Source organism: Lactuca serriola, chromosome 8 (genome assembly GCF_051521515.1).
Source record: "Lactuca serriola cultivar US96UC23 chromosome 8, Lser_US96UC23_V15, whole genome shotgun sequence".
Classification (NCBI taxonomy): Eukaryota; Viridiplantae; Streptophyta; class Magnoliopsida; order Asterales; family Asteraceae; genus Lactuca; species Lactuca serriola.
This window is the reverse complement of record NC_136415.1, coordinates 33,753,539-33,763,574: the sequence shown is the minus strand read 5'-3', so window position 1 is coordinate 33,763,574 and position 10,036 is coordinate 33,753,539.

Here is a 10,036-nt window from a genome sequence, read left to right as displayed (position 1 = left end):
TCTCTATCAGATGCTCCTTGTGCTGCTCTCTAAATCTCGAATACACCAAAATATCATCAATAAACATGATCAGCGAACGATCCAACATCGGCCTACACACCATGTTCATGAGATCCATGAACGCTGCCGTTGCATTGGTGAGCCTGAAAGGAATCACCACGAACTCATAATGCCCATAACGAGTCCTAAACGCCGTCTTCTAGATATCCTCATCACGCACTCTCATCTGATGATATCCAGACCTCAGATCAATCTTGGAGAAACAAGACGCTCCATGTAACTGATCGAACAAATTGTCGATCCTTGGCAATGGATAACGGTTCTTGACTGTCAACTTGTTCAACTCCGGTAATCAATGCACATCCGGCGTGAACCATCCTTTTTATTGACAAGAAGGATCAGCGCTCCCTAAGGGGAACTACTCGGTCTAATAAACCCCTTCCCCAGCAGCTCCTGAAGCTGCGAGGATAACTCCTGCATCTCTGGCGGCGCAAGGCGATAAGGCACCTTGGCGATAGGTGCTGCCCCCGGAACTAAATCAATGCGAAACTCTACCTGCCTCTTGGGAGGCACACCCGACAACTCCTCAGGAAAAACATCCGGGAACTCTCACACTATCGGAACATCATCAATCGAACTTGGCCTCCCAGTGGCCACTCGTGTATCCATCACAAAGGCTACGAACCCATTGCAGCCCTGCTGTAAACTCTGCCTCGCCCTGGCAGCTGAACATAATGTTGACTCACATCGGGTGCCCTCGCCGTACACCGTAAGTACTCCCCCACTAGGGTCTCATATCGTCACCAACTGTCGCTTGCAGTCTATAACAGCCCCAAATCGGCTCAACCAATCCATGCCCACTATGACACACACGTCCCCCATTGAAATCGGGACTAGATATATCGGTAACTCAACACCGAAGATCTCAAGTACACAACCTCGAATCACATCCGTAACATACACCGCTCGCTCGTCAGCTATAGAAACTCGCAGAGGTCGACTCAACGCCTCTCGCCGAATACTGATGTGCTGACTAAATGCTAAGGACACAAATGACCGACTCGCACTCGAGTCAAATAACACCAAAGCAGATATGGAATTCACAAGAAAAGTACCTATGCATATCATAAAATAAGCAAAATATCTCAAACATCAAATAAATACATGAAAGAATACATACCAGCCACGACATCGGGCGTTGTGCAGACCTCCTCCGCTGTCAACTGGAAGGCTCTCACGCGGGCCTTCGGTGCCTCGGCCTTCACTGGCCGGGTCTCGGTAGCTCTAGCAGTAAGTGCAGATCCCTGAAGTATCTGAGGGCACTCACCCTTTCGATGGTCGGTCTGGTTGCAATGAAAGCAAACCAAGAATCCTTTGGGGCAATCCCTCGCGTAATGCCCCTCCTTCCCACACTTGTAACACACCCTAGATCTGCACACCCCCTCGTGACTCTTGCCGCACTTCCCACAAGTGCGGCCCTTCGGACCCCCAGATCTTGAATCAGCGGGCTTTGCCCGCTTGGCGGTCGGCTGAGACTGTGCCGGCCGCCGATCCCTCCCCTGAGACTCCGCCTCCTCCCTGGCCTGAGTCTCTAACTCGATCTCCCTATTCCGAGAATTTGCCTGAAGTTCGGCAAATGTCCGGTATGTCGAGTTCTCCACGAATTCGCGAATATCTCTCATCAGAATGCTCAGATATCGGCTCATGCGTGTCTACTCGGTAGACACCTGCTCAGGGCAAAACATCACCCTCTCATGAAACTTCCGGGTAATCACCGTAACAGAATCAGTACCCTGCTTGAGGGTAAAAAACTCCTGATCCAGTCGTTCCCTCTCCATAGGGGGAACGTACTCATCACAAAACATAGTGGTGAACCTCTCCCAAGTCACCACAATAAGCTCAGCGGGGGTGAAATCTGCCGATACAAACTTCCACCAGTCCTTTGCCCCCAAGCGAAACCGGTTCAGTGCGAACCGTACTCTCAAATGCTCTGGACACGAGCAGGTATAGAAACATCCCTCAATATCAACAATCCATTTCATCGCAGCGATCGGATCCTTCATCCCATCAAACTCTAATGGCTTCGTGTTGCTGAACTCTCGGTACAGCAACGAGTCACCTCCCTGTGGCATGGCAGCAGCGACGGCTGCGGTGGCCGCAGTAACAACAACATCTGTAAAATTGGCGTACCACTCATCAAAAGTCTCGATCAACGTGGTCTTGATAGATCCGAACATCTCTGGTATCTCATCTCGGATGGCCGCAACCACCTCCTCATGAATCAACCGGCGGGTCTCCTCATCACTGACACTGCTGCTCTCAGGTGTGTGGCGTGTCCCAACCATGATGTCTCTGAAATTCAACATAAAAACATCAAAGACTCGCTCGAGCATACTCGCACTCGATAACTCAACCCTACTTGTTCCCTAGTACCCTAAGGATTCTTACTTGGAGTGCGCACTGCTCAGGTGTCTTCAGTAGTACGGGCCCTTATACTACCGTCCACACCGCATCAGTATTCACCCCAAGTCCTCCTCCTTGGATCCCAGATCACAAGTACTATATATCTCGCTAAGCTTAGGTTGCCCTCCGGTAGACTTCTCATAAGCTCCTCATTGCTACCTACTCACTCTCGAAGTATCTCATAGCAGCAGTAATCCCCTAGGCTAAGGCATCACAAATCAGGCCACTCTAGTCCTAATATGAATACCTAGCCTACTCTAGCATGCATAACATATCATATCATATCTCATAACATGTAACGTAAGGGTATTTTGGGAAATCACCATTCGGGCGTTGGCTGATCGTACACACTGCTCCGTTCTGCCTTTATCAAAATCTTTTACTATCTTAGAAAAAAAAATTATTTTATGAAAAACTTTCTCAAATCCTCAGTTTGAGTTCAGATACATCCGAAAATGCACCCGAATCCCTCAAACCAAGGCTCTGATACCAATTTGTAACAACGTAAATTTTCAAAACAATTTTTCATTTTATAAATCATCAAAATAATATCAACAAACTGTATCCAATGTCATTATAACAATCAAATCCCAGAATCTCAAAACATAATCTCTATGAGTGTGTACGGATCATGTCAGTGCCTCCTCGCGATCCTCGCTAGTACCTGAAACACATAACGTAACAACTATAAGCATAAATGCTTATTGAGTTCCCCAAAATACCACATATAACACAGACGCCACTCGAGGCTACAGTACGACCCTCTGGTCGATGTGTCTCAGCAGAACCCTCCAGTCCCGTAGCTCGTTTGTCCTTTCGGCCGGGTCTGTATCGTTGGACCCTTCGGTTCGGTCTATATCGTTGGACCCTTCGGCCCGGTCTATACATTCACATAGCATACACATATCACATTTCACATAATCTCATACATACACATAGCACACAAGACCCTCCGGTCTGCACATAGATACCACTCTAGGTAATGTATAGTGAGAAGACTCACCTCGAATGAAGTCGGATAACTCTCGTGCTCAACGTCCCGACCTAGCCTCCTCCTATCATTCAAATAACATCCCCGATCAATACTCTCTCATAGCTTCATCTCTAAAGATTGGGTAGAAGGCCATGCTACCCCTCTCTGAACTCTCTTGAATCAGCCTTGACCAGAACCATAAGGTCAACGAAAGTCAACGGTCAAACTTTGACCCGACTCATCGAGTGCACATGGGCGACTCGGCGAGCCCATGCGTGTCCTCTAAATCCTTCTAGCCTCTCTTGGCTCGTCGAGTCACCCTTCCACTCGACGGGTTTCACCTGTCACGAATCGCGGGGCAACCCCAACTCGACTCGTCGAGTCCACTAATGAACTCGGCGAGTTGCTCCCATGTTCATACTCAAATGACCTTCTAAGGTCAGATTTGCTTCCCTAATCTATAGATCTGACCTTCCCAAGCATAATAATCACGTAAAGGTCGATTCTTGGTGCACATGCAACACACCCAAAGCTTCTTTTGGTGAAATGACCTCTAAAATGGCCTCCTAAGTTCATTTCCTCTACAGAACCACATAAAGTTGGATAGGTAATGCTCTATGGACCTCTAAAGGTCAAGATCCAGAGTCTATCACTCAATGGGACAACATATGCATCAAATCAAGCCAATAAAGGGTATAGAAAACCCAAAAATTCAAGGATCTCATACTAAACAAAAAAAGGGATCGATTTTCTACCTCAAAGTTGCAGATCCAAGCTAGAAGCCCACATAATAGCAATCCCCTTGACCCCCTCTTTCTGGAAGCACTTTCTCCTTTGCTAAACCACACCAAAAATGATAAAAATAGCTCAATCTCTCTCACAACTCGCTCAAGCTCTCTAGGGTTTCTCTCTCAGGACTGGTAGCCGCAAATGGAGGCTATAAAGGCCTTTAAATAGGGCACAGACCCCGAGAATTAGGGTTTCAGTCCACAGCACGGACTCGTCGAGTCCACCCTTTCCGACTCGTCGAGTCCGTTCATTAATCCAGTAAGCAATCGCGGTCAAACTCGACGAGTCTACAACTCAACTCGTTGAGTCCCTCTCTTTTTACTCAAAAATAAATGATCAAACATAATACCTGGAAATCTGGATGTTACAGCTATTCCACCAAGTCAATGCTCTATCAGTGAAGGTACATGCGGTAAACTTCACCTTGTCGGCCTCAGAACAAGCACAAATCTCGAAGATCGATTCGATCTTCTCGAACTACCAAATTAGGGCAATGACTCCTCCAATGCCGTCGAAGGATTTGGGCTTCGCATTCATGAAATCTTTGTAGGAACACTCCTTCTGGTGTCCCTGACCACCCTCAAGATTTTGGGGATGGGTACCACTTCCGGGTCCGCTAGAGCCACCAGGATTCATTTGCTCCATCGCGGCAGCCACAACGGATGTAACTGCTGCCTGGAACATGACATTATCGAATTGAGGAGATGGTGGCTAAGGATCTGTCGAAGGGTTGTTGCTCTTTCTGGGAGGCATCTTTCTCTAAAAGATACAAGGGGGAAAATGACAATAAGCCTTCTATATTGATCAAGCATTAGATAATTTCGAGCAAGATATATCTAAATCCTACAGCGATAATAGAGATCTACAATAAAGGTTTACTAATATAAACAAGGAATTGCAGGTCTTTCGTTTATAAGGATTATTACTACTAGTGATAACTATGTGCAGTGTTATAGAACCAAAAAATACTCCTATAGTATTTTAACTATGTGCTTCATTTGTATATTATTTGGTGAGTTTAGACTTGTTGCAACGCCACAGTCACTCTCAAACACATGTTGGTCATATCTCGGACAAATATAGTTGATCAGGTTATATTGGCCCCACATATGACTTCATAATTATTCAGGTTTAACCGCAGTGTCCAACTCGCCCTAAATACTTTTATGTAGTTCTTACTATGTTAGCTTCTTCTACATATGTATACTTGTAAACTTTTGTAAAATACTTAAAATTTTAGAGTATACTTTTAGTTTCAGAGCGCTTCGACCCTTTAGTGTTTATAGTTGTATACCATGTAAGGTTCGGTATACTTAGTTCACTATAACCAATAGCTCTGATACCAATTTGTCACGCCCCCAAATCGAAACGGCGGAAATGTTCGGGGGTGGATGACTTCATATGTAGTATCACAACAATTGCATCATAGTAATCAAGGTTAACACAACCATTACATCGAATATATATATATATATATATATATATATATATATATATATATATATATATAAGGTATTTAAATCTGTTTGATTCATAATTATATACATCAAAAGCAACAAAAATAAAGACGTGACTCTATCTGCTCCATCTTCTCAAAAGTCTGTTGAGGTACATGTCTACCGATTTCCTGAGAATACAAACAGTTTTGAAAAGAGTATCAGCATTAAGATGGTGAGTTCATAAGCATGTATTTGTAATGAAATTCTGTTAATGAATCAGTGAAAATTTTTTACATGTTTCCATGTACTCTCCCCCCTGAAAACATTAAAAATCATAAAAGTATAAGGGTATGAACTCACAGTTGGTTGCGTGAAATGTCAGACAACAAAACTGGAAATGAAGACCCTCGGATTGATGTACGCAGCACTTAACGGGATCCTAATAACAATTAAATACATATATGTATTTTATTAGCGAAACCATTATTTATAATGTTGGAAAAACACTTGCTTTTGGTTTAGGAATGTTACCGGGAGTCGATTGAATCGGGGAAAGCAGGTTTTCAGCCAAGTTCACCACTTAGGAAGGTTTGCGGCCGTGAAGGGGATTATGGCCATGAACTGTTCTCGGCCGTGAACATACCCTTGAATGATTTACGGCCGTGAATGGTGTTCTTGAAGGAAATATGAATTTTTGAAGGGTTCACGGCCGTGAACGGTTTGCGGCCCTTGAAGGTTTGAAGATTTGAAGGGTGTACGACTGTGAACTCAAGAACAACTATGTTTGAATCGACGAAAAGGCTGGTGTTAGATGCTCCAAAACGTGTTTTAAGGTGAATGGAGTGTTAGATGAAGAGAAAACTTGAGATGTCTCAGGATTTCGGGTGGGGGTTTTTTTAGAGACAGGAAGTGTGTTTGCGGCCAGAAAAGTGTAAATGAGGGTAGGGGTCACGTATGGTCGGTGGTGGGGTCCAGCCGTGAACGGTTTACCAGCCGTGAATGGGTTTACGGCTGTGATCGGGTTCACGGCCGTGAACACCAGTCAGGTCGGAAACTGTTGGTTTTTCGAAGGAAGCTCAGGTTTTCGCGTGATGTTGGTTCCGACTCATTTATAAAATTTAATTATATAACTTAAATGATTTTCCAAACCAAAGGAATTTGATGGAAATAAATAAATATGAATTTATTTAACGGAAAACGGTTAATTTTAACAGAAAAAGGTTCGGGTTGTCACATCTTATCAGTGAGCTAGTGTGGTGTTTTTGGAGCCAAAGAAGGAAGAAGTTGGAAGAAAGAAGTAATGATCCAATAAGCAACCCCTCATCTTTCAGTTTAACACTCTTCTGGACCTTTATAAGTGTCCAAGATCCGATTTTTATTCCTCTATGTTGTTAGATCTTGAGTTTTGGCCCTTTTTCTTGTTGTTCTTGAGTGAGGAAATGGTTGGATCTCATAAATTTAGCAACTTTATGAATCTCCAGGTCTAAGTGGCCTTGTAGACTCTTGGATCTGGCCTATAGTCGAGTTTTGATTCCATACATGGAGATTAGGTCATAAATCCCCATTTTTGACCTATTTTGGGTTCAAGACATGCATGTCTATAAAGCACCGACTTTTAGGATGGTTTTGGTGCTAGAATCTCTTCTGGACAGGATGGGTTTCAGACTTCAAGGATTTATTGCTTATTGGTTAAGCCCTTGAATCTTTAAGCCTTGTGGTTGGGTTTTTGGACCCTTGGAGTAGTTCCAATGGATAAAGTTGGAAACTTTATCCTTTTTGTTAGCATTTGGATCTAGATTTGAGCCTTGGAGTCCCTGAAATCGAAGAACACAGCTGAATGTATTAAGCTGCTGGACCTCGGGCAAACATGATGTGTTTGCAAAGCCAACACAGCGTGTTGGCTAGAGTTTTCCTGATTGTATGGATGCTATCGAAACACAACGTGTTTTCTAGTAACCACGATGTGTTAGGTTGTAGCACCCGGTTCCTGGTACGTAAATGTTATTTGAGTATTTCCTTTCTTTTAGCCTTGGACTCGGCGAGTCATAGGTCCGACTCGCCGAGTGGATGCGGGACCCAGGACACGTTTAAGTTGGCGACTCGGCGAGTCCATATCCTGGACTCGGCGAGTCATAGCTGTTGGATGAAACCCTAAGTTTCAGGGGTTTGCACCCTATTTAAAGGACTTATCAGCCCCAAGCCGGCCCCCATTGACCCTTAAAGCCCTGTATCTCTCGTTCTAAGCTATTCTTTGAGAGTTTGAGGTTAGTGTGTGTGTTTTTGAAGGTTTGGGAAGGAGGAAGGAAGTAGATCCAGAAGAAGGGAAGCCATCCAGGCATTATTTGTGTTCTTCCAGCAGTTCCTTTGAGGTATAATCCGTTTTTCCCCATGATTCTATGCTTAAAACTTCATTTGGGTCCTTCTTGGTCAAATCCCCAAGCTTGTATGTGCATTATATGTCGTAATAAGATGTTTGGCCTCTGGATCTAGGCAAGATTGAGCTCCAGGAGCTCAGATCTGTTAGCTTTATGGCCCCATGTTGCTTGTTAGCCCTAGATCTACCCTTTTGAGACATTTTGAGCCCTAAAATCCATATTGGTGAATATCCACACGTAAAGTTGGAAACTTTACGTGTGATTAGTGTCCTAGAAGTCCAGATCTATGAATGGCATGGACTGGAATCAAGCAAATCCGTGTATTCAGTAGGTGCATGGCAACGACTCGGCGAGTCTGTTCGCGAGTCTCCGAGTTTGTCCCCTTTTCGTAGTGTCGAGTGAGCAGTGAGTCACGGGGTGTGACTTAGTGAGTCGGAAGCTTAACTCATCTATGGAGGTACTCGGCGAGTCAATGCCCTGACTCGGCGAGTTCAAGGCAATCTCCTTAGATCAAGAACGGACTCGGCGAGTTGTTCATACAACTCGGCGAGTCTCAGCATAAGTGTTCTTCAGATGAAGATGGACTCGACGAGTTGTTCATACAACTCGGCAAGTCTTAGCATCAGTGTTCATCGGATGAAGATGAACTCGACGAGTTGTTCATACAACTCGGCGAGTAGGATGAAGGACTTGAATATTGGTTAAGAAAGTAAACCCGTCGAGTCGTCGCCTAACTCGACGGGTAGGATCGGGATTCAGGGTAGTCGTTTGGATAAGGACTCGGCGAGTTGGAAAGCCAACTCGGCGAGTCGGGTCAACTGAAAGTTGACTCTGCCTTTGACTTAGGGCATGGTCAGGGGTAAAATGGTCTTTTTTACCCAAAGGTCAGTGCGTAGTGTTTGATTGGGTATATAGTGGGAATTGCAGCCGGAGGATTTCCAGAGCAGCAGCAGCAGTAGGCAGTCAGTTCCCGATCAGATCAGCAGCTACTTCGAGGTGAGTTACCTTCCAGTAGCGGTGGGTCTAAGGCCACAACGCCGACCCACCAGTAGGAGACGTATGGTAGATGATTGTCTTTGTGATATCATCTAGGTTTACTACTACCTGATATGTTATATGCTAGCATGATACGTTGTATGTGATAGTAGTCGGGTTCGGTTGTTAGGACCGAAGGGTAGTCAGACACCCCAGATACGTCTGACAGTATATGATGATATGTTTGCATGCTGGCTTGTTATGTTATATGCGATAGAGGTAGTATGAGGGGACCAGTCCCTGTGGTCGGTTGTTAGGACCGACGGGTAGTCAGCACCCCAGAATGGCTTGACATGGGTAGTCAGCACCCCAGAATGGCTTGACACGGGTAGGACGGCGCCCCAGAACGGCCGTACCGGGTAGTCAGGCACCCCAGAATAGCCTGGCAGAATGTATGTTACATGTTTGTATGGTATGTGGTACGACGGGGGAACTCACTAAGCTTTGTGCTTACAGTCTTCAGTTTTGGTTTCAGGTACCTCCTCAGCTAGGGGAAAGGAGCCGGCGCGGTAGCAGCATGTCACACACACACACACTCTCCGGTTTCCGCATTTACGAGCTTCACTGGGATTTGTACTCTGATATTTTGATTGAATGTATGAATTGGCTTTTAGACATGGTTCACTTGTGTTATGATTTGATCAGACAATGGTTTTAGCTTTTAATATTTTCTAAAGTAACGTTTTTAAAACGAAATTTTTGGTTATGAAAATTGGGTCGTTACATAGGTCGACATGGACTGTTGACCTTGGCCGTTGAATTTGACTTTGACCAAGTTTGACCTTGAGGGTGTTTTGGGTATTGCTAGGATTTTGATGGAATTGGTCATTTGATGGTTGTAGACATTTGAGTTGGGAGCTGAGATTCGGAGTCAAACCTTATTAGTTATGTGCTGATTGTGAGGTGAGTTTTCCTCAGTATATTTTCGGGTCGAAGGCACCAAGGGCGGCCCATTAGTTTGA